Source organism: Oryctolagus cuniculus, chromosome 2 (genome assembly GCF_964237555.1).
Source record: "Oryctolagus cuniculus chromosome 2, mOryCun1.1, whole genome shotgun sequence".
Lineage (NCBI taxonomy): Eukaryota > Metazoa > Chordata > Mammalia > Lagomorpha > Leporidae > Oryctolagus > Oryctolagus cuniculus.
In genome coordinates this window covers 176,061,541-176,077,981 of record NC_091433.1, presented here as the reverse complement: position 1 = coordinate 176,077,981, position 16,441 = coordinate 176,061,541, and the positions used below count along the sequence as shown (strand labels likewise).

Here is a 16,441-nt window from a genome sequence, read left to right as displayed (position 1 = left end):
TGATATGGTCCCATTTATCTATTTTTGCTTTTTTTGCCTGTGATTTGGGGGTCTTATGGAAAAAGTTATCACCTATGTCAGTGTCTTGGAGTGCTTCCTCTATGTTTTCCTGTAGAGTTAATTTCAGGTCTTAACATTTAGATCCTTGATCTATTTTGAGTTGATTTTTCTATAAGCATAACGTAGGGGTCCTGTTTCAAACTTCTGCATGTGGAAACACAATTTTCCCACCATCATTTATTGATGAGACTTTCCTTTCTCCAGGAATGCTTTTAGCATTTTTGTCAAAGGTAAGTTGGTTGTAGAAGCATGGATTTACTTCTGGGATTTCTATTCTGTTCCACTGATCGACATGTCTGTTTTTTTATGCCAGTACCATGCTGTTTTGGTTATAATGGACCTGTACCATGCCTGGAAATCTGGTGTTGTGATGCCCCAGTTTTAATTGTTGTTCAAGATTGCTTTGGCTATTGGGGGCCTGTCGCTCCCCCTCTTCGTGGAGGAACGACACAGGACCCTGCGCTGTTCTTTCGCCTGCTCGGCCCTCCCTGGGTTTGCTGCTGGTTCTTCCCGGGTTGGCTACCGTCCCTTCCACCTCCGTGGAAGGGCGGTTCCCCCTGCCACTTTCCCCACTTCCGCGGGGGAGCGGCACACCGCCGGCCGGCTCTCTCGGGGGCTGCACAGGTGTTCCTTCAGATAGATGTTCCTGGTGTATGTTGTCTCTCTCCTCCTTTATAGTCCTCTTCCACCAATCCCAACTCTGCTACCCACACGCCGAGTACGCTGCTCTCCTCCAATCAGGAGCAGGTCCTACAGTTTATTGGTTGAACTGGAGGCAGCTGTGCAGAAGCTGTTTCCTCCTCTCCCAGCGCCATATTGTGGGAGAGCAGATGCATAGAATAAGTCTTAATTCGAGTAACAGTCTAGTCTGAGTTGCTCCCCACAGGGGCCTTTTTGGTTTCTATCTGAATTTCAAGATTGTTTTTCCAAGTTCTGTGGAGAATGTCATTGTTATTTTGATAAGAATTGCATGGAAAGTATAAATTGCTTTCAGTAGTATGGATATTTTGATAATATTAATTCTTAGAATCAATGAAAATGGGAGTTCTTTCCAATCTTTTGTCTTCCATTTGTTTCATTAATGTTTTTATAATTTTCATTGTAGAGGTCTTTCACATCATTGGTAAAATTTATCCCAAAGAATCTAATTTTTTTGTAGCTACTGTCAATCGGATTTCTATTATAAGTTCTTTCTCAGCAATTTTTTGGCATATAAAAATGCTACTACTTTTGTGTGTTGATTTTGTATCCTGTAACTTTGCTGAATTTTCTTATCAGTTCTAATAGTCTCTTAGTGGGGTCTTTTGATTTCCTTATATACACAATCATGTCAACTGCAAACAGGAATAATTTGACTTCTTCCTGTCCAGTTTGTATACCTCTTATTTCTTTCTCTTGCCTAATAGCTCTGGCTAAATTTCCAGAACTATATCTATGAAGAGAGCAACAGCGGACATCCGTATCTGGTTCCAGATCTTGGTGGAAATTCTTCCAGCTCCTCCCTATTCAATAAGATGTTGGCTGTGGGCTTGTCATATAAAGTCTTTGTTGTGTTGAGATATGTTCCTTCTATAGCTGGTTTGTTTAAGTTGGTTTGTTTTAATCATGAGTGAATGTTGTATTTTCTTAAATATTTTTTCTCCATCTATTGAGATGATCACATGATTTTTATTCTTCACTCTGTTATGTGATATATCACATTCAAAGATGTGCCTGTATCAAACCATCCCTGCATTCCTGGGGCAAATCCACTTCATCAGGGCAAATGACCTCCTTGATGTGCTAGGTTTGTTTTTTTGGTAAGACTTTTGCAGCTGTGTCCATCAGGGCTATTGGTCTATAGTTTTCTTTTCCTGTTGTATCCTTGTCTGGTTTTAGAATTAAGATAGTGCTGGACCCACAGGATGAGTGGCAAAAAGTCTTCAAACTCAACAAGAAAGAAAACAACCTAATTTCATTTTTTAAAAAAGATTTTATTTATTTGAAATGTTATAGAGAGGGACACACACACACAGGGAGAGAAGGGGGAGAGAGAGAAAGAGAGAGAGAGATTTCTCCATCCATTGGTTCACTCCCCAAATGCCTCGGGGCTGGGCCAGGCCAAAGTCAGAAGCCAGGAGCTTCTACCAGGTCTCCCACGAGGGTGGCTGGGGCCAAAGCAATTGAGTCATCTTCCACTGCTTTCCCAAGCCCATCAGCAAGGAGCTGGATTGGAAGTGGAGCAGCCAAGTCGAACCAGCGCCCTGGCATTGCAAATGGCTGTTTACCTGCTACACCACACAGCACCGACCCCTACACATAGAATTTTATGAGCAATCTCTACCATCTGACCCCAAGGACTTCAGGGATGGTCTCTGAATCTGAGTTCTTTCTATCTAACAATGGCCATTTCTTCCCTACATGCTTAAGAGAAAGGGTTCCCTAACTAAGCAGTGAATTTCCTTCTCCACCTTAAATTCGGTTTGAGATTTAAATCTCTACTTCAAGATAAAGCTGTGCCAGTTTCTGTCTGGGAGGGTTTTCAACAATCGCCTTCGTTGCTTGGCTCATCTCGTAGTTGGAATCCAGGGGAATTGCAGACTTTGTAAACCACACCTGTCACACTGCCACCAATCTTGCGGGATGTGTAATTCCAAGGCGCATGGCTGCTGACCAGCTCCCCACATACACACAAAAGGGACAAAACCTGCGGAATCTCCGATCAAATCGTAACAGCAAAACAACGACCCTGAGAGAACAGCTTTATATTCAATCCAACAAAGAGCTGAAATGCTATCTCATGGGGCCGGCGCTCTGGCATAGTGGGTAAAGCCGCCTGCAGTGCCGGCATCCCATATGGGCGGGAGGGAATCCTCATAGCACCCCCAAAAGCAGAAGCTGCATCCAGTGCACACTTCCTCTCCTCGGTGCTTTACCTTGTCAGAGTCCAACTTCCTGCAAATCTGACCCAACCCCGACCCAACCCCGAGCGCTCAGCCGCTCCCCAAAGCCACCCTAGGGGCAGCTCTGGGACAGAGGAGGAAGCCGGGCCTTGGGGAGGCTGCAGAAGCCCACATGCTTCCCCAGCTGGGCGGACGATTCCAGCAGGTGCCCAAGGTTAGCACCAAAGCCTGGGCCCGCATCTGATCTCTTTCTGGGAAAGGCAGAGCCAGGGATCACTGCCCGACAGGGGAAAAAAGAGCGACGTCCGAGGGAAGTGGCTCCTCCCGGGTCACCCTGGCACCTGCCACCACCGGCCACGTGGAGACCTGGAGGGTTGAGCGCTCCACAGAGCAACCACACAGGGATTTTCTCCTGAAAACAGGGAAGCAGAGCAGCCAAATTCAGCAACATTTCCCAGCTGGGCGGAGTGGCCACCATCCTGAAAACCACGATATGAATTCAAAATCGTGGGGTTGAGAAAAGGGCAAACATAGACAGAAGTGCATTCAGTAACAGGCAATGGGGTCGAATGACAAGGCTGGGACGACCTGGAGTCCAAAGGGGGTTTTGCTCTTGGCTGTGTCTCCCTGAGTCGTTCGCCTTGGGGCCTTGGGCGAGCTACTCGCCTTCAGGGTCCTGGCGCCCTGCACGCAAGTGCCAGAGCAGTGCTGTGGGGCTCCCCGGAGGCTGGAGCCTCAGTGGGTGCTCGCTCTGCCCTGTACTGAGATGAGTTCCTATGCCTGCAGCCGGGGAGGAGGAGTGAGGGCCGCGGAAGGGCTGGCTTCATGGAATAAAATCAGACAAGATCTGGGAAAGGTAAAAATGGGTGTTTCCTTCTGCCCCTTTTCTGTGGACTGACCTGATAAATACAAGCTCACCTGGGGGCGAGGGTGCAGGGGCTCCTCGGCTTGCGGGGGCGGGGTGGGAGCTGGCTCTCAGCGGGCTTCGTTTGCTCTCTGGGGGTGACTTTACATCTGAGTGAGGTTTCTTGTCCTCATAGCCCTGCGGTGCAGGCTGGGGGCAGGTTCCAGGGTCCCCTTGACCTACAGGAGCTCGGCACGTGCATGGGGAATACAGCAAACGTGAAGCTGCAGCCAGAATCTTCTAGCAATTCCTCCTTCCTGCTGCCTGGCAGCCATTCTAGTCGCAAGAGAAGACGAACTTTCGTTTCAAAATTAAACTTTGAAATGTAAAGCTAAAAGCAGCAAAGGGATTCTGCAAGCCATAAGGCAGGAGTTCTGGTTTTTGGAGAGTTCCTTGGCACTTCGAGGGTGGTGACGGCCAGGGGAACAGGCTCTGGTGTCTGCACGTCCTGCACCCGCCCCCCCTCACCCCAACCCAGGCCCACGTTCCCCCCCACCCCCGTGTGGAGACCTGAGCCTGCCCTCTGTCTTGGTCTCTTTCCCCTGTTGGTATCTCTGATCTGTCTCATGCTGCCTGTGCTGTCCTGTCCTGCCTCCCTCTGCCATGTCCACCTGTCTTTCCTGTGCTGTCCTGCCTCCCTCTGCCATGTCCACCTGTCTGTCCTGCCTCCCTCTGCCATGTCCACCTGTCTGTCCCCAGCCCGGAGCCACGGATCTGAATACAGAGATTTGACCGCTGGCTCAGTTTTCCCCACGGCTAAGAAGGCTTCACAGTAGTTTGTTTGCACTAGGGCAGGATGAGAAACAGGGGATTGGGGGAGGGGAGGAACAAGCAGTAGACATTTGGCACAGTGGTGACAACCCCGCTTGGGAAGCCCGAGTCCCCTACTGGAGTGCCTTTCTCAAGTGCTTGGGTCCCAGCCGCCCACATGGGAGACCCTGACTGAGTCTGTGGCTTAGGCCCAGCCCAGCCCAGCAGTGGCTGTTGCAAGCATTTGGGAAGTGAACCAGCAAACGGTGGGGCAGGGCTCAGCCTGGATCTGGCCGCTGGCATTGGGAATCCCGGCTGCTCACGGCCGTGACTTTCCAAGCAAACCCCAGAGAGCCTCGTCTGGAAGAAACCCGCCGTGTGAAGCTGCCAGGACCGGAACCCCCTGCCAGACCCTGGCTGCTGTGGGGAAGTCCCCCCTTCTTTTGGCGCTAATTTGTCCTTTACTGAAGTGTGTTGCTAGGATTCTCTGGAACCCAGAACACGCATGCTCGGAACAACCAGCAGCCCTGGGCTGTGCGAGGTCTGGGCCCACCTACTTCCCACCACCCGTTCGTGAACTCGACTTTGAAGCCTTGGAGGGTGCCTCAGCGTCTTCCAAACACCCGTCCGCTTCCCCACCCCCCAGCTTTGCCTCCTTCCTCCTGGAATCTGAGAGCTCCGCTTAGAACCGCCCATCAACTAAGCATCCTGAGAAACCCGAATGCAGCGGCCTCGCCCCGGGGTCACCCCTGTGCCCCGCACTGAGCTCTCACCTGAACGCCCACGCTGCTTAACCAGACCCGGTCCCAAGTCACTCGCGACGCTTCTGCGGATGTTGCCGCGGAAGCGTCCCGTATTCCTGCATGCAGCACCCCAGTCAGTGACCGTTTCCATCGACCAAGCGAACAAGAGCTACATTTGGTGAGGGCATTCTACACGCCGGGCAGGGCCCCGTGCTGCTCGTGAGCTTTGCTTGCAAACACCAGGGCAAGGCCCCCAGATTCCCGAGGGAGCTAAGAATGCGACCTTAAAGGTCGAGTAGCCCGAAGCTGGGCGGAGCTAGGACTGCAAGCCCGAGACGCGACTCTGAGCTCTGGATAGCCTGGGTATCTTCGTCTGAGGACACTTACAACCTCGGGTTTGGGTGCCACCTTTATCTACGCCCCGGGATGGCACCTCTTTCTCCCAACAGGGGAAGGGATGCACTTGGAGGGCCACGGAACGCTGCAGAAGACGCCTGCTGCCAGCAGAGGGCGCGCTCCCCCTTAGGCAGCCAGAGCGCGGGGGCCCGCCCCCGTGGCGTAGCCCCTGGGCTCTCCGCTCTGCGCTCAGCGAGGCGCAATCGGTTTTGCCGAAATTCTCGGGCCAGGCAGAGCCTGGGAGCCTGGAGAATTCACAAGGCAGTGTCCCACGCCGCTGTGGTTTTCGCCGCCGCGTCGCGGCTTCCTGGGGTCGGGGATGCCTTGGGGCTGGCCCTGGGCTCGATCCGGGGCGCCCTGCAGCCGCACACCCAGCACAGGGGAGCGAGGGAGTGCAGAGAAGCGAGTCTCCCAGGGAACACCCAAGGGAGTAACCCACAACTGCCAGCTCCGGGTCCCGCACATAGCGCGCCAAGCACAGCCGCCCACAGGGCCCGCGCCGGCCCTGGTTCTGCACCTGCGTGGGCTTGGTTGAGGCCCCGCGCCGAAGCAGCGGCGCCCCGCGTCGTGGGAAGGCGTCCCGCGGAGAAGGCCCCATGCGGTCGGGGCGTGGCCGCGCAGACGCCGCGCGGGGAGTCCTGGCCGGGGTCGCGAGCCCGGGCCCCACGCCGTCCGCTTGCGCCCCCGGGGTGGCACTCAGCGACGGCCGGCGCGCGTCTGCGCGCTCCTCGCCATCCGCGGAGACGACGGCTGGACGGCCGAGGCCGGGGCTGCGGCCGGGACCCTTCTCCTTTTCCAGAGTTGTTTTGTTGAGAGACGAAGCCGACGTAGGCTGGGCTTTACATCGTGTCCAGGGGAGGTGCCCGGGCGCCCGCTGCTCAGGGGCGACCCCGGGCCACGCCGCGGGAGGCGGCTGCCTGCTAAGCCAGGACAGCGCTGCGCCGGCGAGCCCCTCGCCCTCTCCACGCCGCACTCCCGCCGGCGTCGGGGCGGGTCCGGGTGCAAGCCGCGGAGGAGCGGCCGCATTGTTTCCGCCCCTCGGGTGGGGTCCTGAGGGGGAGGGGAGGTGCTGTCTCCTCGGGAGCCGCCCCGTCGCCCTCCCTGGGGACCCGCGCCCGGGCGCCCGGGCTTTGTGAGGTGTCTGGAGTCACCAGGGAAACCCAAAGGAACGCGCCGAGGGCCCCGCGGGGGGAGGGGTCAGCGGGTCTCGGCCCCCGAGCCCTCCGTCCCCTCTCGGACCCCGGCCCTGCGGCGGGGCCTGTCGGGAGTTGTAGTCCCAGGGCGGTGGCCGCGCGCGGCGCCGGGGATGCGGGGCGCCGCCTGTCCCCGCCTCCCCCTAACCTGCTAACTCGAGGTGGGGAGCGCAGAGGAGGAACCACGAGATCCCTGATTGGCCGAGGCCTCTCCCAGCCCCCACCCGGTCCCCCTCCCCCGCTCGCCACTTCGGACTCCCGCGCCCGGCGCGCAGAGGCTGCCACCGAGCGAGCGTTCCCGCAGCCGCCGCCGCCGCCCCGAGCACCCGCAGCTCCGGCGCCGCGGCGAGACGCAGAGACGGACGGACCCACGGACCTTCGCGGCCGCAGCATCCCGGAGGAGTGGGTGATGGCCGGGGGGCGGGGGGCTTGTCCACCCCGGGCTGGGACATCCCTCTCGCTCGCTCTCAGGTCTCCCTCGGGCGCACAAAAGGGACGGGTCCGGGTGCGCCCAGGGGCCCGGCCGCTGGGGACGCGGCGGGGGAGTGGCTTGGGGTGAGGGGGCCGCCACCCGCGAGAAGCTGGGGGCTGATCGAGTCCCCTTTGTACGCCCGCGGAGCACCGTGCGATGCCTCGCCTACAGTAGGCATTAAATGGGTGCTCGTGAGATTTGCAAAGAACTGGGGCGGGGAGGCGACTAGAGTGAAGGGATTCCGCGGCCAGCACATAGTAGGTGCCCTCCGCTCGCTCGTCCAGGTGCAGGGAATGGCTGGAGGGTGGGGCGGGGGCAAGGCTGGCCGTCGGCCACTACCGCGGGGTCCCTAGGTCGGCGCCATCCCCCGCCCGGGCTCACCTCCCATGCACGCACAGTGCGCCCCGCGCCTTTGGGCTGCCATCTGCCCAGCCCGGACCAGACCCGTGGTCCGTTCCGCCCCCCAGGCTAACGGCGCGGACGCCCGCGGAGGGCTAGCCCGCTGCCTGTGAGGCACCTGCCCGAGCCACAAAGGCCTCCAGCCGCTGCCGAGCCCGGGGCAGGCGCCATGCGGGCTCCCTGGGCTGCAGCGCCCGGCTGGAGCGCGCCCTGCAGCCGCGTTCTTGGCGGGCGACGGACGGCGACGCCCCAGGCCTGCGGCTGGCGGTGCTGCAGAGGAGCCGGGAAGGGGAGAGGTGGAGGCAGAGGCCTGGGGTCGGGAAAAGCTGGGAGAGGCTGGGGACCTGGGTGGTGCCCAGGTCTGGGGGAGGGGACCCGGGGACCGGGGTTTGGGGAGCAGCGAGAAGGGGGCGGGGCGGCTCCCCTGCGCGCGGCGCAGGTGGCGCGAGGCGCGTCTGGGCGAGAGGGAGAATGGGGAGGGAGGGCGGATGGGAGGGTGGAGGCCGCCGGCGTCTGCGAAGGGAAGCCCGGAGGGAGGGAGGAGGAGACCCGCGCTGCGCGGGGGAGGGGGTCCCTGGGGAAGCGAGGGAGGGGCGGGTCTCGGGCCTGGAGACCCCCGGCTCTGGGCGTGGTCCTCCGAGCCGGCCGAGGCACCGGGATGGCGGATCCTGGACAGGGCTGGGCCGGCCCCTAGAGGAGCTTTGTCTCCCGGTTCGGAACGCGCCCGTAGGGACACGCGCAAGATCTGGGGAGAATGCGCAGCGCCCCGGCACGCCCTTTTCCCGCCCGGCTGCGGCGGATGCGGGGATGGCTCCCGTCCGTGCTGAGTGCAGAACAATAGCCGGCCCCGGCGTCTGCCGGCGGCGCACCCCGGCCCCCGCAACGCACGTGCGCCGTGTTCTCGTGCAGAAAATGCCTGGGCGCGTGCGGTGTCTCTGGAGGTTGCGCTGGGGGCACGCGGCCCCACCAGGAATTCCAGGTGCGAGTCACGCATCCCCCAGCCTGTGGGGCCCCCGGGCCGGGCGCTGCCGCCCGCCCCGCGCTGTCCACTCGCAGCTGAGACGTGGTGGGGTCGGTGGCGCGCGGCGACGCACATCCCAGAGGCAGAGGTCGCCTCGGTGCGGAGCAGGTGCAGAGGCCACTCCTCGGAGCAGCCGGCTTTGTCTACCGAGACGGCCGGGGGCTGAGGGGCGGCTGTGCATTCCTAGCGGGAGCCATCAGGGCTGGTGCGGACCGGGGTGGAACCGCGGAGGAGCGGCAGTGTGCGTTACCCGCCCGGGGTGCGGCTCCTGTGTCGGCGCTGCGGCGTGGGGGGGTGGGGTGGGGGGCCAGTGCTGGCCTTTGCCTGTGGCCACGCCCAAGCCAGTGCATCCTTTGCAGACTTCGCTGGTATTGTCTGCTGACCTGAGACTGGATGGCTGCGTGACAGGTGGTGGCTGTCTGCCCGTGGGAAAGCAGATGAACAGAAGGGAGACACACAGAGCCGGCTCAGCAGAGCTGTGTTGGTGCTCCTGGCCTTGCTGACCGCGGCAGGGCCTGGACCTGGATGTGGGAAGTGATGCTCCAAAGTCTATGGTAGTAGGTTAGCTTGTAAGTTAAAGGTGAATCTGCATCAGAAAGCCCATCATTTTAAACCATCATTCATTTGTTTAAAAAGCAAGGCAGGAGCCTGTTTACTCCAAGAGGGGAGGGCACTTGGTTGGAAAACAGAGCATCCTAGAACTAATCGATATCACTTACATTGGCCCCTCTTACCCCAGCCGTGAGACCCTAGGGTCTTCCTGCTTAGCCAGGCTGGTGCACACATCAGGTGAGGGCTGTCATGCGTCTGTTGGCTCTTGCCCAGGCAGCTGGCCCTCGCTCTGGTGGAGGTCTCTCTTGCTCACGGTGTCGGCACCAGGAGTCAGCATCAGGCCCTGTCTTGCTGGCTGTAAAGGGCGGTGCTCAGGAGGTGCCAGTCTGGTCTGGGGGGAGGATCCTGCCTGCTGCTCACCGGCATCTTTAAATCATCCACACACCTGTGTGTCTGAGCCCGCTCAGCTAGGGTACTTAAAACTAGGAACCCCAACGTCGGAAAGCCAGAAACCTGACAATGAAGGGTTCTTCTTATGGGAGAGCTGCAATCAGAAGTGCGTGCTCCGTGTTGTTGCCCAAAGGGGAAAGGTTTCAGGAGGGACTGTTCTGTGGGTTTACCCTTTCTGCATAATTATGTGGATTTTTAAAGGGTGCCATCTGATTAAAGCCCATCCATGGAGCCCATAGATGAGAAACGCCAGTCAGGATGAGCACGCCAATTTTACAAGGAAGGGGGATAGAAAGCAGCACCCCCACACACACTTGCGCCCACCTCCCTGTGAAAACACCTGGGGGACAGAACCCAGAAAGTGGAGAGGCCAGTGGTCCCAGAGAAGGACTTGGTGTCCCCAGAATTCGACGCTTAACTCTCGTTTCCCTGAGCCTGGGGCTCTGAGCTACACGCAGAGACCTTCGCTGGCTGGGAAGATCTGGATTTCCTCAGCATTGCTTCTGGGCTGCAGACAGGAGCCAGGGTCAGCATCACCTCCCTGGGATGCAGAGGGGAGCCAGGGTCAGCATCACCTCCCAGGGCTGCAGACAGGAGCCAGGGTCAGCATCACCTCCCAAGGCTGCAGACAGGAGCCAGGGTCAGCATCACCTCCCTGGGATGCAGAGGGGAGCCAGGGTCAGCATCACCTCCCAGGGCTACAGAGAGGAGCCTGGGTCAGCATCACCTCCCAAGGCTGCAGAGAGGAGCCAGGGTCAGCATCACCTCCCTGGGATGCAGAGGGGAGCCTGGGTCAGCATCACCTCCCAGGGCTGCAGACAGGAGCCAGGGTCAGCATCACCTCCCTGGGATGCAGAGGGGAGCCAGGGTCAGCATCACCTCCCTGGGCTGCAGACAGGAGCCAGGGTCAGCATCACCTCCCTGGGCTGCAGACAGGAGCCAGGGTCAGCATCACCTCCCTGGGCTGCAGACAGAGCCAGGGTAGTGAGTTGTTCTTGAGGCTCTGTGAGCTCCCTCTTTTTGAAAACAGCTTCACACCAAGGCCGGTTACGAGGTTGGCCAGATCAGGTTTAGGGGCCTGGTGTGTGGTATCTCCACCTCCCTCTGTCCTTCATAGCCCCCTGACTCAGGTTCAGTGAAAGCCCCCTGACCCAGGTTCAGTGTGATCTCACGTCAGCTCTACAAAGCTGCAGTCACAGGCCATAGCCACCCTGGGCAAGCCTCAGGGCAGGAGAGAGTTGTTTCTGTAGATCTTGGAGATAGGGCTTAGGGGAATGTCTAGAAGCAGAGGTGTTGGCGTTGGTGGACAGAATATCTGAGACCCACTCTGTCTTCTGGGGTGGACATACCAGTTTCTCAAAGACGCTGATCCAGTGTGTCCTTTTGTGCTGCTTTCTAAGCTACAAGAAAAGATCGCAGAGAAATCTTCTACGGCTTCTTTGATAGGATCCTGTAGGAGAACAGCAATGCAGAAAGTCTTTAGAGAAGTTGTTCTAATATGAGAGCAAATAAGAATAATTGTGGTTTACTTTTCATTTTTCAAGTGAGCAATGATTTGATTGCATTGCAGATTAATAAATATGAAATAATTTCAATATTGCTTTGCCTTAAATTTTTTATATGAAGATGAAAGCCTCAAGTGCTATAATGTGAATGTTTTATGAACTTTGATATTTATAAGTGGGCACAATTCTATACGATTCATGGAGGAACATTGTGATTGTTCTGTTGTAGTCTCTGAGACTCACTTTTTTTTTTTTTAAGATTTGTTTTTTTATTTATTTGAGAGGTAAAATTACAGAGAGAGAGAGGGAGAGACAGAGAGAGGAGTCTTCCATCTGCTGGTTCACTCCCTTGATGGCCCCAAAGGCCAGAGCTGTGCTGATCCGAAGCCAGGAGCCAGGAGCTTCTTCTGGGTCTCCTACATGGTTTTAGGGGCCCAAGCACTTGGGCCATCTTCTACTGCTTTCCCAGGCCACAGCAGAGAGCTGGATCAGAAGTGGAGCAGCCGGGACTCGAACCAGCACCCACATGGCGTTCAGTGGACTGAACGGTGTCATCTACTGAGCCCATCAGTGCCCCTATCTCTGTGCCCTGATTTGTCCTTGTTTCCTTGCCTCCTCCTACGTAGATCCCTCCCCCCAAATCCAGGGAGGCGAGGTGCACCGGAGTGAGAGCTGCACTCTGAGCCAGAAAGCCTGGGTTCGAGGCCCAGCCCTGCCACATTCTGCCTCCCAGGGACCCAGTTTCCCCTTGTGTGCAGTGAGGATGGCTGTAGGAGCTCCCCCAAGGACCGTCTTGGATTCTGTGGCTGAACATCCATTCAGAGCGGTAGGACAAGTATCACCCATGAGTGCTCATTAGGGGTTTTCACCGCTGTCATTGACACCCCACTCTCTTCCCACAAAACCGTATATCCCCCACTTAACCTTCACCCCTAGGGACTAGGGCAGGTTGCTAAGGGATCAACAGTGGGAAGAGTCTTTTCTGCAACCCCCACTCCGCAAATCCTAGCCAGAGCTTTGCTTCCAGCCTGTTCCCTGGGCACCCCTGCAGCACAGCTGTTGTCAGCAGCTGAGGACATGGAGGGCTGCGAATGTTCCAGAAGTGCTCTGGTCAACCCCAACTTTGCGGCATCGCCCCTCTCGTGGGGTTAGCCTGGGCACCTGTGACTGGGGAGGCGCTGTTCTCAGGCCACTGTGTTCTTGGAGTGGGGAAAAACGTGACCGTTAGGAAGAGAATCTCTCGTTTTCCAGATAAGCGGCATAGATCCTACGACTGTGCTGCAGACCCAGTCACGTCGCAGACACTTAAGCAGTTGCTGTGTGCTAGGGGTGGATCTGGTGCCCGTGAGTTAGGCGCTCTGATTAGCCCCATTTTACAGGGGAGGCAGCCGAGGGATCGAAGTCACCCGCATAAGGAAGGCAGAGCTGGAGCTGAAGCCCCAGGGCTCAGCTGAGGGTCTGGATCACTCCATGGTCTCTAGAGAGCAGAACCAGCAACTCTGGTTAATGCAACGGAGGGGCCAGGCCGGGCCAGGGTCTGTGGGGCAGGCCTTCTGGCCAGAAACTGCAGCACAAGCTGATGCTGCAGGCCTAAGGCAGAATTCTTCATCTCCGTTTTCCCTGTTTTTAGCTGACTGTATGAGACCCACCCACGTTTTCGAGAGAAATCCCCTTTATTTCACGTCAACCTTAAGATGAGTCTTTGAATAGCTGGGCACTGGAACCTTGCCACGTTGGCACCAAAAAAAACTGACCGTCCCAAGAACCATGCTTATAAATACTACCCCAAGCTAAGAACTTGACTAGCTGCGTGCAAGATTTAACAGTGAAGGAAGGAATTCAGCGATGGGCGATCACTTACACAATGGTGCCTCTTGTCATTCATTGTGTAGCTTCTAGCACGTGGTGTTTCTGCGTGAACATTCGGCAGACGCTATGGAAAAGGACACCTGACTGAGTGATTTAGGTGATGTTCTGTAGGGTTTTCCAACCATCGAGGCCTCTGGCTCGCCATTGAAATGTAAATCCTTTGGCCCAGAGATTTTATGAATGACTAGATTGGCTTGAGAAAGGAGAACTTACGAATCCTGGATTGAGCTCTGGTGCCACTGACGCCCCCTGACAGCTGTGTGTTTCATTGGCTTGGCCAAGTTTCCTGGTCTGTTGCTGCCTGCACCGCTGCGGCCCTGGGTCTCCCGCACACATCAGCGGGGCCCAGGCCACAGCCACTCCATCTCTGTGTCACCCCCCTGCCCCCTTCCTGGCTGCCCCCTTTGTTGGTCTGTAATCGCTGGGGGCCGGCTCTTACTCTCCCGCCGTGGGGCTTTATTCTCCCCTCTTTTGTCTGTGCCGGTCCTTCTCTTTGTCCTTCTGCTTAGCAAGATCCACCATTGATGCCCGCCCGCTGCCTCCCTTCTCGGTTTCCCCGCTTCGCCCAGGTCCCTGTCCCTGCGTGTTGATTTGTTCTTTCTATTTTAAAATTCAAATGCCACCCTGATTTTTTTCACTGAACGCCCTCACTCCTGTTTCCACCATATGGGAAATCCTGGCACTTTGATGACGTTCCTTGGATTGTTTTAAGGTTGCCATGTTGCCGAGTGGCAAAACACACACACACACACACACACACACACACACACACACGGTGACTTTCGCAGTAGAGTGGCTGAGGGTGTGTTTTGAAAAATGCATGCTTTTAACCTTTTAGTGAAACATGACAGATGCACAGAAAGCCTGCAGATTGTAAGCTCAGAGCCTGGTGAATTTTTGCAAACTAAACGTAACGGTGTCATCAGCACCACATCAAGAAATAAGATGCCTGTGCCCAGAAGGTCCCCTGCGGCCTCTCCTAATTCCTGCTCCCCCTCCGCGGGAGCTAAGCGCTGTGTTGACATGGAACAGAATAGAACGCAGGTTTGGCCTTTTTACAAATGGATCCATTGAATCTTTTTTCCTGAGTGTCTTATTTTGCCTTTGTTATGTGTGTGGGTTTCTTTGTAATGTTGCGTCTAACTTACTCATTTTTCATTGCTGTATAGCATTCTGTTGTGGAAAGATATCACAATTTATCCGTTTGTTACTGGGGTGTTGTTTGGGTTGTGTCCGGTCTGGGATTGGCGTGAACACTGCCGCTTTGAACATTCTAGGGTGTGTATTTTGGTGAACCTGAGTGTGGGGGTGTATGTTTCAGAGTAGAATTATTGGGTGATGGGTTGTATTTTAGTAAAGTGTGCCAAACAGTAAGCGTGATGGTGAGATTTTTACAGAAAAAGGAGAAATACTCCAAGGCATGCAGTGATGTGACTGCATTTTTTTTTTAAGATTTTACTTATTTCTTTGAGAGGTAGAATTACAGACAGTGAGAGGGAGAGACAAAGAGAAAGGTCTTCCATCTGGTGGTTCACTTCCCAAATGGCCACAATGGCTGGAGCTGAGCTGATCCAAAGCCAGGAGCCAGAGGCTTCCTCCAGGTTTCCCATGCTGGTGCAGGGGCCCAAGCGATTAAGCCATCCTCCCCTGCTTTCCCAGGCCACAGCAGAGAGCTGGATCGGAAGTGGAGCAGCTGGGACTAGAACCAGTGCCCATGTGGGATGCCAGCACTGCAGGCAGAGGATTAACGCCACAGCGCCCGTCCTGGACCTGTTGTAGACATCCTAGAGCTGGCATAATGCTGTGGCTTGACTAGAGATTGCTTTGAAACTTATTCTTTAGCAAAAAGTAGTGTTTTAAGCTTTGTCTCTGACTCCACAGTCACCTGTCATTCAAAAAAAAAAAAACTGGATTAGTTTTCAGGAATTGAAGAGACTGATTAGTTGGTTGAAATACACACTTATATTTATTGATTTAAAATATGTTTGTATTTTATATTTATTCTAGAGTCAGAGGTACTGAGAGACAGACAGCAAGAGCTCCCATCCACTGGTTTTCTCCCCCAGATGCCTGCAGTGGCCAAGTTTGGGCCTGGGCTGGAGCTGAGAGCCAGGAACTCGGTCCTGGTCTCCCATGTGGGAAGTGGGAACCTAATTACTTGCACTGTCACTGCTGTGTCCCAGAGTCTGTGTTGGTGGGAAGAGAAATCAAGAGCCAGAGCCAGGATTCAAACCTGGGCACTCTGACGCGAAGCCAAATGTCCAGTCCTAGCACTGAAACTAATAGTGCATATTAGCCTTAGTCTTGCTACAGCACTTGTTTCTCTCGTTTTTTAAAGAAGAGAATCAGATTATAATAACTTCATCAGTTCAAAGATCATTCCAATGACGTCTTGACAGCCTTGGTGTGTGTGTGTGTGTGTGTGTGTGTGTGTGTATGTGTGAATTAATTATTTATTTGAAAAGCAGGGATACAGAGATCTTCTTTTTTTTCTTTTTTTTTATTTAGTGAATATAAATTTCCAAAGTACAGTTTATGGATTACATTGGCTCCCCCCCATAACTTCCCTCCCACTCGCACTCCTTCCATCTCCCGCTCCCTCTCCCATTCCATTCACATCAAGATTCATTTTCAATTATCTTTATATACAGAAGATCAATTCAGTATATATTAAGTAAAGATTTCATCAGTTTGCACCCACACAGAAACACAAAGTGTAAAAATACTGTTTCAGTACTAGTTATAGCATCACTTCACATTGGACAACACACTAAGGACAGATCCCACATGAGAACTAAGTACACAGTGACTCCTGTTGTTGACTTAACAATTCGACACTCTTGTTTATGGCGTCAGTAATCTCCCTAGGCTCTAGTCATGAGTTGCCAAGGCTATGGAAGCCTTTTGGGTTCGCCGACTTCGATCTTATTCCGACAGGGTCATAGTCAAAGTGGAAGTTCTCTCCTCCCTTCAGAGAAAGGTACCTCCTTCTTTGATGGCCCCATTCTTTCCACTGGGATCTCACTCGCAGAGATCTTTCATTTAGGTGTTTGTTTTTTTTTTTTGTTTTTTTTTTTTTTTTTTTCCCAGAGTGTCTTGGCTTTCCATTCCTAAAATACTCTCATGGACTCTTCAGCCAGATCCGAATGCCTTAAGGGCTGATTCTGAGGCCCAGAGATCTTCTATATTCACCCAAATGCCTATAACAGCTAGGGCTGGGCCAATCCAAAACCAGAGACCTGGAA

At 55.2% G+C, this 16,441-nt stretch overlaps 1 protein-coding gene across 1 annotated transcript in view; it reads left to right on the top strand.

Moving 5' to 3' along the window:
• Window positions 1-6,897: 6,897 nt before the first annotated feature.
• The window catches only part of DPYSL5 (dihydropyrimidinase like 5), an 80,026-nt gene continuing 70,482 nt past the window's right edge, over window positions 6,898-16,441 (top strand). The window contains exon 1 of the mRNA XM_008254646.4: window positions 6,898-7,330. The gene's annotated coding sequence lies outside the window, so the exon portion shown is untranslated. The remainder of the gene's footprint in view (window positions 7,331-16,441) is intronic.